General features: G+C 41.0%; 1 long non-coding RNA gene across 1 annotated transcript in view; it reads right to left on the bottom strand.

Moving 5' to 3' along the window:
- Window positions 1–3,179, bottom strand: part of LOC139827692 (uncharacterized) — a 56,049-nt gene extending 52,870 nt beyond the window's left edge. Inside the window, exon 1 of the long non-coding RNA XR_011738609.1 lies at window positions 2,944–3,179. This is a non-coding gene — a long non-coding RNA (uncharacterized lncRNA). The remainder of the gene's footprint in view (window positions 1–2,943) is intronic.
- Window positions 3,180–15,342: the final 12,163 nt, after the last annotated feature.

The following is a 15,342-nucleotide window of genomic DNA, read 5'->3' as shown; positions in this document are numbered from 1 at the left end:
AGGTGTTGATCTCTTCTTTGTACCTAACATAGAACAACATTACAACGCATACGCTGTTCCATAATGCCAACAAGTTCATAAGCATTGCATTCACAGTGTCTGGCCTCAAAACTGACCAGTTTCCTATCCTGTACATGGCCCTTTTTTGAAGTAGTTGTATGGACACTAAGAAGAGGAGAAAAAAAAAATATTGTAATAAGCAAGAAAACAATGCTGTAGATCAATCTGACCTCAGCTGCACATTCTATTATGGGACAAGACGAAATTTAAATATTTCCATTGCAATAATCCAACCAGCTCGAGAAAAAGTTAAAAAGGACAACTTTTGGGGTTTGGTGGGATTTTTTTTGTTTGGTTGGTTGTGGTTTTTGTTTGGGGCTTTTTTGAGCAGTGTTTTCTGAATGTCTGTCTTATAACTGACCTTATAGGCAGAGAGAAATTACCTGCAAATGGCTTCACAATCTGCCATTCTTGCAGCCTACAAGAAAAAGAGCGTGCAGTTTCTTTCAATGCAAGGTTTTGGACAGAGCTAGTCTTAAAATATTGAGAGCTAACTTTCCACTCCAGTGCCTTGCAGCTCAGTTCTAAATAATGGCCACCAAACAGGAACAGGCAGAGAAGAAACAAGTTTTAATTAGCTGTACAGTGAGGGTCTTTGTCCCACAGATAGATTTGATTTTATCACTGATAACCTTCGCAAGGCTTGTTATCACATTACACTATGCCATTCTTCTGAGCTGAAGAAATTTTCCACACACCCCAAACAGGCTTAGCAGCAGTGAAAGAATAATGTCAGAAGTCCCTTCCAGATATTTTGGTGGGATTCTTCTGTTTGACTGAGTTTGCTCGACTGGGATGAAGCCAGGAGAACTCATCGGTGGAGCTGCAGAATTGTGAGTGATAACACCACAGACCTCTGCCAACTCCTCGTTTACAGGGTTTGTTTGTAAACCTGTTTATGGGATTTTTATGGGGTACATGAAGCGCTTTACATTAGCCCCTGAGAACAGGATCTGGTAGGTACAGACCAACGCACTCTGCATTAACTCAGACAATAAATACCAGCACTGATTTTACCTGACATGCTGTGACCTTCAGGCATCACCCACTATGATTACATACCCCAAGCTTTCACAGAATTGGGCAAGTCACGGAAAAAAATGCCTCAAAAATAGAGCAAGCCGTTTTCTCCATGACTTCAGCCCCTCCACTGCATTGATGTGCATCTGTGAAAAGTACACATAGTGCTGTGCTTCACTCCCCCTTGCTAGTGGCCCACATATGGCACCAGACAACGAGAAAACCAGGACCTCTATTCTACAGTAAAAATGGGAGGGAAAAAAAATGTTTTGGATCCTGCAGAAAGCTTTTTATATGTGGGTAAGTGGTCCCACAAATAAGCATATACAACTTCGATCATTCATTTCCAATTATTGCTCTAGCCAAGAGCAAAGCCTTCCTGCTGTACTTAGATAAGTAGCTCTAATTTAGTAGGGCTCAGACAGCAGTCATTAACAGCAGGATTCCTTCTCCCATTCCAAAGCAGGGAAACCAGAAACCCTTTCGTAAACTGTTTCCCTATAGGATACAGGAGATCTGATCCTCACAGCCCATGCACAGCTTATGCTGCAGGTGTAACTTCACCAAAGAATTAGCCCTAGCTCACAGTAAGACAGTTGGGAGTAGGATCAAGCATTGCCAACTCTTTCACTCCTACTGGGGTAGATGGAGCCTTCAATGTGCTTGCAAGGAAGCTGGCTTATCTGCTATAAAACTGATAGATGGCACACAGCAAACTTTGGTATCTTTGGTGATGACCAAAGAAAGAGCCCATATATAATAACAAAAAAGTTGTTTGTAATATAAACGTATAAATAATAATTAAGAAAAAAAAAATGGTAATAATATAAACATATCCTGAAGCAGATGTACGACTCACATTTTGTTTACACCCGTGGCTTCATGGCTCCACGGGCCTTGCGATGTTCCAGTGGGAGGAAGAAACCAAAAGCTGGTAACACCCCTGGACAAAGCACAAATTGCCTGCACTGATAGGTCCATATTCCTGAGTGGTGCTCTGGGAAAAATGTTTTGTGCTTTTTTTTTTTGTTCTGTTTTTTGTATGTCCAGATATGGACATACAAAGCAAGGAAGAAAAAAAAATTCCACCTTTGACTTTTTACTTCAGAGTCAGTCGTGAGTTCTGGCTGCTGTTTACCCTCATGGCAACAGGTCTCTGCTATCATTGCCCTTCCTTACACACCCTTCACAAGGACAGATTATTGCTGGTTCACATATCTTGGCAGGAAGGTTGGGCAGGAGTTTCCTCTCCTTGTCTTACCTCCCTGCTGAGCCCACCCATGTCTGCAGGTTTTCTACCCCAGACTCTCCAAATGCCTTTTTGCTGGAATTCAATGGGACACGAGCTTTGTGAAGGGAGGGCTCAGGGTTGCTGAACCAGTGGGGGTAACACATGCCCCTCTCTTGGAAGAGGCAGTCAGGACAGTTACTGTGAAGACAAGGACAACATTGTGCTCCTCTCAGCCAGACACACTCTTTCTCATAGAATGCAATACCGCAGCATCTCCAATGGATGCCTGCTAGGCACACACATACTCCTGACCAGACTCTTGCTATTGTAGATAGTACAGGGTGGTCTAACCTCAACAGCTGTGGGGGATGGATTTGGGTTTACAATTCCACCTCCTGCCTTCCTCACCATGGGTTGCATCCTGTCTCTTTCTCTCCAGCAGTGGCCAGCCCTCTCCCTCCCCCACCACAGCAGTTACCACCAAGCACAGCCTTGAGACCATCTGCACAACACCAGCATCAAGGAACTGCCGTGGGCTGCAACTTGATGGAGCCCATCATGCTGGATACAAACCCCTGTGACTGACCACTCAGTTACAACTGATTCCCCAATTGCCCCCAAAATACACATACCTCCTGTCAACAGCAGCAGCATTTTGGCTTTGCGTTGGAGGACAAGCTCAGCTGCTGGAGGGTGCAGTCATAGCTCAAAACAGCTGTTCCCCATCCTCTCCAGGGAAGAAGCCAGTGGGCCGGATGGATCAGTGCAGAAGCCTGGAGCTGGCCTGCAGGCCACCAGTTGGACCACACGCAACACTTCCAGCAGTTGCGGCAGGCTGCTGGTGTCTCCGATAGCTCTGAGGCAAGGCAGGGCTACCCCTCCAACCAGGGAGCCTGTAACGATGTGCTCACATCTGTAACACACATACAACATCTAGTCAACCTTTATAAATTAAGCTTTTATAACTAAGTCCTGTTTACAAAGCTGTTCTGAAGCATGATCCTTTTCTCTAGGAAGAGATTTTTAAAGTCTTGAAGAAAGGAATTATTTTCCCTCTCCTCCTCCTTCCTGCCACTGCCTTTCCATTAACTCCTCTACACAAATCTTGTCTGTTTGCATGAATTATTCCCCCAATCTCTCTCCTTCTGAAGAACTAAAAAAGTGTTTTAGAGAAAACCATGGGTTGCAGCAGAATTTATCGGAAAAGCAGTACTCTAGGAACACTCAGCTCTGTAAGCATCAGTTTGAAGTTGTTTACTTAAGACTTATTTTAACTCCTTAGGGCAGACCTACTGATGGTCAGCCCAAACATTCATTTACATGCCAGTGCTGCACATTTATTTTTTTTTTTTACTAGGAATACTGTGATGAGAAAGCAAAGCATACAGCTAGGATCACAATCACAACAAGTAATTAACTGCTCAGATTTAATATACCTCTCTGCAAATGCTTCTCTCATATTAAGGCCTTTGGCAATTTGAGAAGTATGGTAAATCATAGAGCAGATGAGCTTGATCATTGAAAGGTGAGGGAAAGAGAACTCGGTTGAGATCTAACTTCTAGCTTTATACTGATGAACCCTTTCAGTCTTGTAACATTGCATAGCATTTTTTTAAAATCAACTGAAACACCTTAAAAGACAATCTTGCAACATCATCTCTTGAGTGCATCTTCAGGTACTAACAAAAACATTCTATCTTCAGAGAGTCTGACTTTGCCAGTAAAAGTCATTGCATGCTTTCATCATTTTCACATACAGCATTTATTCAAATTCTGAAAAAGCTTTTTGCTCCGATACCATAAATATTACAAGAAACATTTTACTGAAAAAATAGGCAGAACCACAAACTGCTATATTACACTTCAGCTCAAGGTGTGAGCCTTCTCTTACAGGAGAAGTTAAAGGGAATTTTCAGACTTTTAGCAAGGTGATACTCAAACTCTTTCCAGCTTTAACCCACTTCCATTCTTACAAAAGAGTTCATTATCTGATACAACTTCAGTTAAAGAGAGAAAACACTTTAAAGCTACTTCTTAACTATATAAAGAAGTATTTAGGATACCCCCTTTTGCCCCAGTCACAGTGGTTTTTCAATTGCTTGCATTGCTAATTGAGCCTTTCTAAGCAGCACTTTGACAACACATTTGGCTCTTCACCTTCTTACTTGATTTCTCCCACATCAGAATATACTGCTTTGGTCCTCAACATCAGTTTGCTAGAAATTAAAACAGCTTACAAATATAATTGGCTGTAAAGTATTGGATTAATATCAGAGTACAGGAAATCAGAATGTTGTATTCTAATTAGTTGGCAGGTGGTTCATGATCATGATAAATTTCATACTGTAGTTGACACATTTTCAAATGTTAATGTCCTCTAGAGGAATAAACTGTGTTGTAATGACTGGAATAATGGCTTCTAAGGTGAGCATTCAGCTTATTACGGTTTCAAGCCCTGGCACTCAATGTACATAGGTGTTAGGCTACGCACTCTACAAAAAGGAAATAATTATAATGGTATAATGAAAAAAGAAGAGGTTTACAGAAAAGAGGTTGTGAAGAGGATCTGAATCACAGAGAGAACAACCTCCTTCATTTGTGTGAAACAATAGTTAATCAAGTACTGCATATAACATAGCAGACAAGCACTTGCAGGCATCCCAAGAGCCACAATGTTCTGGATAATTGCAGCGAGTTTCTTGGTTGTTATATGGTTTCAGCAGAATTAAAACTCCAGTATCTGCTTCCTCCTCTCCCACCCTTTCCCCCCCCACACTCACTGTGAGCTGGTTTCCTCAGGGGAAGGAATGGAGACAGACTGCACAAAAGAAACAACAAGCAAGAGGAAACTTGTGCTCTAAGTTCAGTGCTCCAGCAGCCAGTAACCAGTGCAAGAAAGGCATCCATTGAGAAGCAACAAGAACAGTTTTAAGGGTTGACATTTTTTGGACTGTAACAAAGGATCTGGATCTTTTTCCTTGCAAACCATGTGCTCCTTTACAAGCAAGTGTTGTAATTCACCACTTTCCTTCTCCCCTAATGTTCCCACATTCTCTACCCACAAACATGCACACACACAAATACTAAAGCCTACACCAGCCTAAATATGTGAACAACACCACAGCTTGTGCAAAACCAGCATCATTCTTTAGACTTCTTTTCTTCGGCTATACAGCTCCCCTCCAAGTACTTTCTCAATACGCAAAAGTTTCCATGCACAACCATGCAGTACCTTTCTTCTCCAACAATCTACTTGTGATCACAAGAGGAATGAACCCAGTTTGCATCCAGTGGTGAACCCATGGTGATGGATATATCACACTGTCCTCTTAAAAAGGATTTGTGTTTCAGTGTCAAGTATACCATAATGATTTACACCTTCCCAAGACAAGCAGAATCATCTGTTGAGCAGCAGTCTTGGCATTATTTACTGAAGTACTGCATAATCCTACCTTTGCCCCCATAACATTGCTATAAAAGTGTCCTCTGTCAAAAGCCACTCTGCAATCAACATTGCTGACCATGTGTTATTAATTAAGTAATTTTACAAAATTAGAAATACAAATCACATTGTTTTCAACCAAAATAACGATCTACCAATTATTCTGCCAACAGAAATGACTTGTAGCTTTTGGCAGGTCTTTTCCCTTTGGCCATTGTTTTCTTAGTTATTAACAAGGTTACAGTTGGTCCTTTTGATTAAAAAGCTTTTTGGCCAGAATCACTGCTATGGGAAAACAAAACCTGAAATTCAATATCCTTCTAGAATTCTTTTGAAATTTGATCTAAGCACCAATGAGGGAAGAAGGTGAGGGGCCACAGGGGACACATTTTCTAACTTTTTAATTTTCTTTCCAGCCCAAGGTTCTTAAAGATGAGGCAAACAGGACTAGAAAGCAAAAAATAAAAGAGTATTTTTGTTCACTTGTCTTCCTGTAAGGTACACACTATATTACTTAAGAGCTGACTGTAACATTAAACCTTAAAAAAATATCAAGGAAAATATAAGGAAGTTGTAGACTATGATGAGGTCACCTCTTAGCCTTCTCGAGATGAACAAGCCAAGTGACCTCAGCCACACCTCCTAAGTCTTGGCCTTGTGGCCTTTCACCATCTTGGTCACCTTCCTCCAGACACACTCTAACAGTTTGATGGGCTTCTTCTATCAAGGCAGCCAAAACTGCACACAGTACTCGAGGTGGGGCTGCACCAGTGCGGTATGGGACAATCACCTCCCTCAACCAGAGAGCTATTCTGTGTTTCATGCACCCCAGGGCACTGTTGGCCCTTTTATGATTTTTATTGTGACTGAAACAACAAAACTGATTGTAAGAACTATATTTCAACACAAAACCTGATCCCGCTAAACATACCTCCAAAATCAATCCCTGTCCTTCAGCACTTAGCACCAAGGGTGCCATGGAAGTCATTTTGTCTTAGAATATTACTTGAAAAGTAAAGTGTGTGCAACAGGGCACTGCTGTACTCCCACTGGGGGAAAGCTTAGTGCTTAGGCCTTCTGCGAAATTAAACCTCCATCCATTTGCAGTCATATGAGAGTATACAGAAGTGTAGACTGGCTTCATCCCCGTGCAATACTGCAAGAAATAATACCAAAAAAACGAAGTGCAGGGAAAACCTGTACTTCACCTGTTCCTTCAATAGAGGTTGTTAAAGCAAGATGGTGAACTGCTCCTGTCATATTTGTGAGATTCAACACCATACAGAGGGACATAAATGTGTAGTTGCAGGAACAACCAAAAGAGTCGGGAGGTTTTCCAGGTTTCTCTATGAACTGGCTTGTGCCAGGTACCTCAGATTGGATGTTTAAACAAGCATGTTAAGCACTTCAAGCTTGGAAGATTTTAAGGCTTGGGTATAATCAACTAAACAATTCAAAAAACAGCACACAAGGGTGTCAACACTGCATATCAGCAAAGAATCAAGCCTGCCCTTCTCCATTGTTTTATTTTCTTGCTCCATCAGAGAGACCAAGTAGAGATAACAAATACAAACAGTAACCATGTGAAAACTTTTTTTCAAGAAGTAGCAGATCTTTCACAAGACAGACAAACTGAAGGGGGTTGAATATTTTTTTCCCCCTTTTGCATCTCTCTGATATTTAAAATCAGTGATTTACACCAACTAAACCTCCAGCCCCTAAAAGGAACATACCACTATTTGTTGTAAATAGAGCACAGTGCTCTATGCAAGTTACTCCAGCAGCTTTCACATCTCAGCCTTTGCAGTATCCCAGCAAAAGTCCCAGTACAGCCACTGTTGGCCATCTGGAAATTTTTTTCTTCCCCCATCATGCAGTTATAACAAAGGTCACCTCTTCTGCTCTGACATGGTGCTTTGCCTGGGAGTGAACAAAAAAAATCTTGCTCAAGAAACCCTTTTTCAGAGCCAGTTCACTCCATTCTTGGAGGGGGCTAAAAACAAAAACAGCAACAACAAAAATCAAGCCCTTCAAAATTAACCCTTCAAAAGAGGACACTGAAAGCAAATATTGAATGTTACCATCTTGACTGCAGAGACAGCAAGGCTAAAATTAAGTTGTGGAGTAGTCTTGCGTGACCTTAGAAGAGAAAGATCACGCATTCCAAGACTTCTTGCTATTCGTAAGATTTACGCAATGCTGCACCAGTGACACTCACAGAATGTGCATTACAGTTGGCAACAGGCCTGCAATCCAGCCACTTACTTCCATCATGTATTATAATGTAGAAACAAAGTCATACCTGTAGAGCCTATGACAAATGACATTTCATTAACTTTGAAGACTGCTGGATCATTTTCCCAGGTTACATGTGAGCCAGGCCATAATAGTCCTTTCAACAGCCTGTCATGAAAAGAAAGTCACTATAATGTCCCAAATATTTCAGGGAGTAAATACTTCTCAATTTGTTAATGATAAAGTTCTATGTCAATTAGATGTAATGGGATAAAAGCCTATCATTAGAGATCCTAGGCCACACAAATTTAGAATGGCATTTCCCATTGCTCGTTGTGTCACTTTCATACCACCCTTTCTCTCTCTTTCTTATTTATTTTTTTACTCTTTCAAGTGACTAGCAGAGTGGTCCAGTACATTTCACACAATCTGCTTTCATGTCAAACAATCTTTCCAGGTATTTTATTTCATTCCCTTGATGATTTCCTGGGATCAACAAATCAAACCGTGAGGTTTTACAAACCTGAAAATGTCAACAGAAGAACATAGGATGTAACACGTCAGCTGCTTTCTTTCCAAATAGAAGGATTGTTTTCTCCCCAATCTGTCTTAGCTTAGTTACAACAACTAAACCCTGTTTAAATCACACATATTACGGATGTATTAGGACACTAGTCTGTGCTGCTGATAGAGAAGGGCTTACAAAACAGCTCTTTGTGCAACACATCAGTGTTTTGCTCACTTTGACTTCTGTTGCCCTGAGTTGCACTTCTCTCTGCTCTCGTGGAAGGAGAGGTGGGGATTACTCACATGTATAAAGCTAAGCACATTTTTAACAGCTTGGGTACACCAGGGCTCAAGACTTAACAACAAGACTTCCATGTGAAACTTAATACAGCTTAGACTGAGGTCTGCAATCAGATCCCACAAGTGTGCAAGTTTCTGCAGGCAACAGATCCATGGCCTAATTCAGTTTCGAAGGGCATTAACTGCATCCCAGTAGCCTCACAAAAATCTAGGGAGCAAGACAGCATTCACTGCAGCTTTATGGTTACTTCTCCAAGCTGTTTCAGAGGACCTGAGGATCACAGGGTGAAAGTCCCATGGTATTCCTGGCGTGAGGAGAGAACCACTTGTAATAAACAGGCAGGTCCCCCTTCTGCCTGGCCAGAGGCTGCCCTAGAACAAGCGCCAAGAGTCTGGCTCCTAAGCACACGTGCTGGTCCACTCAAGCTTATCCTGAAGGAGCCATCAGGAACATCACAATCCTACACAGGTAAACTGTTCACTCTGAACATTTCAGGGTGCACACCAGATCACAGCTTATACAGATCACTGTCAGAAAACCCCTGAAGACCCTCTCTCAGAACAAGGGCTGGCCATCCATGCTATCTCATTACACTTTTAGATGTCAGATGTTTAAATGGCCTTGCTCAGCCACAGAAGAATTAAATCAGAATTAAGTAGCGTGAACTGCAAAGTCCTAGCGCTGCCAGATCTCTGTCAGCGTTTTTTTTGCTTCTCAAGGAATCATGCTGGCAACATTCCTAAGTGTACTGAAAAATTATTTGCAGCTTGAAAGTAAGAAGCACACAAACTAACATCTATGAAACAGGTATTATTCATCTTTCTTTTGCCCCTGTTCTTTTTCCCCAACTACAACTTCTGGAGCCAACTGGAGACATATCTCTACTAGAAGCAATTTAATTGTGAAGACGCAAAGCAACTCAACAAAATGTAAAACACGTATGAAGAGAAATGAAGAAATTCAGGTGATGATGTGGCAACCCCATACTGCTATTCCCTAAGGAAAGTGAGCTCCATGGGTACAAGCACAGCTTTGCTATTGTCAACACGCCTACACCCAAGGCTCACACTGCCTACACTGCTCTGTGAGCTCAAAGTTACATCTCATTGCATTCAGTACAGGAAAAAGTATCTGAAAGAAGCCTGTCAGGTACAGATGGTCCATAACACTTAGCTCTATCTATTGTGTTGATCTACTTAGAACAGGCTATACTATTTTGGATTGATTCAGAAGGTTTCAAATAAAACACCACTGCAACGATCTAAACTAGGTATTGATTGATTTATGTCAACACCCTTTTACCTTAAGATATACTATGGCAGGCTGCATCCATTAATTTTTCCTGTTTAGGAGTTTGTGTGTGTCTGTATTACTATTGTATTTCAACTACATACCCTATAGTAAATAATCTTAATGATCAAATGACAGGCTTCATCTCTCTCTGAGCAGAGTTCATCTGATTTATTAAAGTGACACCAGACATTTACTCAAGGAGTAAACAGAGCTGACATTATAGGATGATCTCAAAGGGGAACACTCCAGGGTAAATACTGAGGAAAAGGAGTGGTTATGCATTCCATTCCTTTGTATTTCTTGCCTAATTCTTTACTTTCATCTTTTTAATGTTATTATTATTATGGCATCTTTTGTGATCTTTAGGCAATAATCTCTGAAAGGGAGACCTCATAATATGGTCAGTCTTTACAGAATAAGAGAAATTGGTTGAATCTGGAGAAGCATCTGGAGAAGTCCAGTGACTGTTTGTCTGAAATACAGTCTCAGTGAAACTGTGACTACTTGCTCTGCAGTGGGGTCCTGCCTTGACAAGCAATAATTGAGGAGCTGTGGACAGACCTCATCTTTAGTGTCTACTTATGAACAGGATTATTGTTCTTCATCCCCATCCCCAAAAACAAACTGAATTTACCTTTTCTTGTTAGGATCATGGGTTTGTGTTTGTTAATAAGAACAAAGGAAAACAAAAGGAAAAAGAGGAACAATATTAAAAAAGATACATCATCCAGTCTAACCACAAATGTATTTTTTTCCTCTTATGACATAAATTGGAATGACCTGACCCAGCAATCCCATCCCTTCTGTGAGCGACTGTAAGAGGGTGTGTGGCTCACTTACGGTAGCCAATTAAATTAAAACTTAAAATAGCTATTCTGTTACTAGCATAGAAAATAAGAACTACCCTCCTTTAAATCTAGTGCAACACAATATCCTGTTTCGAGATACTGCTCTGGTGACCATCTATCCCCACCTGCACCAGCGCAGAAAGCAAACGTCCTCAAAGTAAAAGAAGGAGGAGCTATTTAGATAACCAAGTAAGCCACAAGGTTTCACACTCAAAAATGCACAGAAAAAAAAAAACCTCAAGAGCCTTAAAATGATACTCATGGGAGCAGAATGTTTTCTGTGCTCACACTTATACCAACCAAAGCCAACAGGAAATGGGTTACTGACATTTTTTTAAAATCAGAAATACGATTACACCACAGTAAGATGCATCTGAAGAGTGGAAACAAAATGTCTGAGCCAAGAGGGCCACAAAGGACTTCTTCACAGCTTTCGGTCTTACAGAGAAGCAATGTGGATGGACTGGTGACTGCTAGTGAGAGGATCTACCCTCAGACAATGAAACAATCTCCATAAGCAGTAAAAGAGGCCATGTTAGGCACACAGCACAGCGAGAAGCAATAGCACCCAGGAGGCAACTGTAGGTGGTCTAGCAGCAAGTAAGCACTACCATCTCTCACCTTTCCTGACAGATGTTTTGACAGTCCTTGAACAAAGCTGAAGCAAGGCCAAACACCTCTCATTCCCTAAAAAAGAAAGGGCTTCTAACTTGTTCACAGAGAAGGGGAGAAGCCTATAATGTACACTGACTACAAAGACATTAAGAAACACAATGTGAATGAGACATATCACAAGTAAAAGTCTTGCCTACACTAACAAGTACAATGCTAAAGCCTGACTTACCTTGCTTGACATCTTACCATTAAAATCAAATTCAAGAGAGTTCCCCTTAAATCACAGCATCAGTGAAGCTGCCACAGCAAAAACACCACATCTGACAGGAACCATCATTTCCCCTCACATGGGGGATCATCTAAACCCATCCCCTCTCATCCTCCCCCCAGAAAACTGTAGGTCCCATTACATATGTGACACATATATGTAGGGACATGTCCTGTCCTCTAGGCCAGAAGGTTCAGGCTTCTTAAGGCACTGTTTTTAAGTTGAAAATGCTGAAAAGCGTAACTCTGATATTCCAGATTGTTCTATCTGCAACATGGCCCAACACATGAAGGTCCTCATCTGCAACCGGCATAATTCAATATAATGCTGCTTCAGCCAGCAGTGATATGAGCAGAGCTTACAGCTTCAAACGTAAAGGCCTTACTGCCATAAACACTGAAGACAGATGGAAAATTATATTTAGCTACAACCAGAAAGCTAACCTGGTGCTGTCATGAAAAATGTCTGTTTTCTTGACTCATCCATCAACAAGGCATAATAAACTTATTATCAAAATGATATCACTTCAACTGTTGCTGCCAATCTTTCCTTAATGGATTTAATTTAATAAAATTTTTAAACTTTCCATGTATGTCCATAGCAGACAACAACAGTAACAATGGCCTCATAGGGATCGTGGAAAATAATCCCAACAGTGGCAAAGTGCTCTGCTTACCGCATGTTCCTGGGGCACCGCAGAACTGGAGGGACTTATCCTCACAGGGCAGAATTGAGTTTTGCCACCCTTTCAGAGAAATGGAGTGGAAAGAGTTAATATTTAATTTTTCCAGTTCTATTTTCTCTGCCACTGGCTGGAATCCAAGCCCAGGAGGGCTGTTTGCTGTCATTTCAGGAGAGTTTGGGAGGGTTAGGCCTCTGTACCTGTAGATAACATTGCAAAGTCTCACTCATGAGATGGCAAACTGCTATTCCCCTTCGGCTAATTGCCTTGTTCAAAAGTTTTGCTCTTTAATTTTCCTTTTCTTCCAATCACTCATGACAACAGACCAAATCCAGTGTTTACTTAAGTTTTGGGCCTTTCTGCTGAGCTTGAAAAGTCCAATGACTTCTTTCACCAGATGAAAACAGCACCCACTGCAAAGCAGATGAAGTTCTGCGTTCAAGGCAGGGACTCACCTCCAGATCCAGGGATTCTGAAACCTGCAACGGCAAAACCTCAGCCAAAGTCACCAGGAATTTTGCTTGGGTCTTGCGATCAAAGGAGCATTAGTACGGTACTTTCAGCACCTACAGACCAGTTTCTACCAGTTTTAGTCCTAGTCCCTCCATCACAAAGCAAACTGAAGATTATCAGCAATTGTGATAAATCAAAACCAGAGAAAATTCACTTCAGCTGGAGGAAAAAGTGGGGTTCCTATTTAAACTAAAGCAGTACTTTGACACATGAATAAATGGCTTTTTAAGTTGCTCATGGGCACATTTTGACTTGAAATACCAACAGCTTAAACAGAGGAATACAATTCTGGATCAACTTTCTTGGGGCCAACTTAACTAGTTAAGGATGTTGGCAGGATTTTGTAACAGAACTAGGCAATGTTGTTGTCTCTTGGAGGACTTGATGTCCCTGTCCTATATTCATCTTGTTACACTGATGCTCTCCCTGTGTTACTCAGTAGTGCTAGAGAAGGCAGCACAGGTATAGATGCATTATTTGTAAAGAAAAGGGAATGGAAGAAAGAGTAAAAATCCCTTTTTCCCAATAAATATGCATAATAATCTGTTTTCCCTCTTAAAAAAAAAAAATAATAAAGAGCTAAAGGCTTTGGCAGCTAGTATTCACTCTCTACTGGGTTTCTTCTGGGAATGGAGTAATTTTGCATTCACATTCTGAGATACAAGCAGGGAATTCATCTTGGGACTCAGCCAGCGTAATGTTATACCAATGTGTTGATTCAGGAGCAAAGTCTTCAAAGAGACTCACACTGCTGAAATTCTGGAGAGAAAAAAGGAATGACCAATATGCAAGTAACTACATGTGTCAATGGGCTGTGACTGAAGATAAAGGACTTGACTTTGCATTCCTCCTAAATTCAGTGGGGAAACCAGGGCAGGAGGGGTGAATCACCAGAAGTTTTACTCAAGGAATATAAAATAGAACACAAGGTCTATTGCCCCCATCAGGATTTCACAACTACATAATACTGGCAATTTCATCAGAGACAGTTCTGATTTATTCCAAAGCAGAATCCAACCTCAGGTCTAAGGAAGCCCTTAAAATAAGTCTTCACTAATGCTTTATTATTTCAATGGTGTAAATCCACAGGAATCAGTCAAGCTACCCAAGATTTACAGTGGTTTAAGATTCAAGACTTAACATACAAGTTTCTTGGACCTGCAATGTACTTATCTGCTAGTTTAAGCACATGCATGAAAATCATCAGCGACCAGATGCTAAGTAGAGAATAAACTCTGTGAAAAATCAGATCTTGCCTCAAAAGCTTCTCAGATAAATTTATTAAAAAAAAAAAGTAGGTGTTTGGGGCTACCATCCTGTGCTGGTGAAAACCAGCATCATTCCATTAACAGAAGAACACTCACTTTTGCTGGCCAAGGTTACAGCCCTTGATCATCTTGTCCCTCCCCCCTGGGAAGGACACAAGCCTGACCTGAACAGGGCACTCACTGCACAACTATGCTCACCTCAAACAACACACCCGGCGTGACACATCGCGCCAGCGAGGACTGATAGGCACTAAGCAGGGAAGACAAGTCAACACCTGCTTAGTCCTTCTGGTAAATACACATCACTTCATACCCAAAGAAGCACAGAGCCTTTTGAGTCCACAGAGCAGGGCTCCATGCACCAGCTGGAGTCCTGTCCTCCAGCCTGCAGTTGAGAAATGCTGCTCTTTTCTGTTCAATATTTGCAATCTATCAGGATCCAGAGTGGAAAAATAAAGAACCTGCTCTGCTTCTTGCTTACACCACTCTAAGTTAGAAACAAACCCATCATCATTAGCAGTATTTCATGACTATAAAACAAGTGTGAAAGAAGAAACATCTATAAACTCAGAATTTAGTCATTGTGTTACTTTCCAGTTGTGCAGAGATTACATTATGTATAGACACATGTACATATACACAGACAATTTTTTAAATCTCTCCAAGAAATCAGACAAAAACTAAGCATATGGAAATTTAACTGGTTCCTCATAAAAAGCTGCTAAAATCTGCCAAAGTAAAGGGGCATGGTGCAGTCTACACATGCTTGTTAAAAATAAATAAGGTAAGAAAGGCAGCAGTTTTAACTATGAACACCTGATGGGTGGTGCAGCAGTTTCACTTATCTTAGAAATGCTGTATTTCTGTATTTTTTTTTTTAAATCTTGGGTTCTTTTTCCTTTGTTTCTTGTTTTTGTTTTTGGTTTTTTTTTTTTGGTCCTTGAACCTCAGGAGATTTTTAAGACTTTTAAAAAAAAAAAAAAAAAAAGCACTTCTCACCGCTGCCTCCAGCCTGTTTGACACTCCTTTGCTGCCACCAAGTGGAAAAAGAAACAGCAA

This window comes from Patagioenas fasciata, chromosome 3, assembly GCF_037038585.1.
Source record: "Patagioenas fasciata isolate bPatFas1 chromosome 3, bPatFas1.hap1, whole genome shotgun sequence".
NCBI lineage: Eukaryota > Metazoa > Chordata > Aves > Columbiformes > Columbidae > Patagioenas > Patagioenas fasciata.
This window is presented reverse-complemented; position numbering and strand designations above follow the sequence as displayed.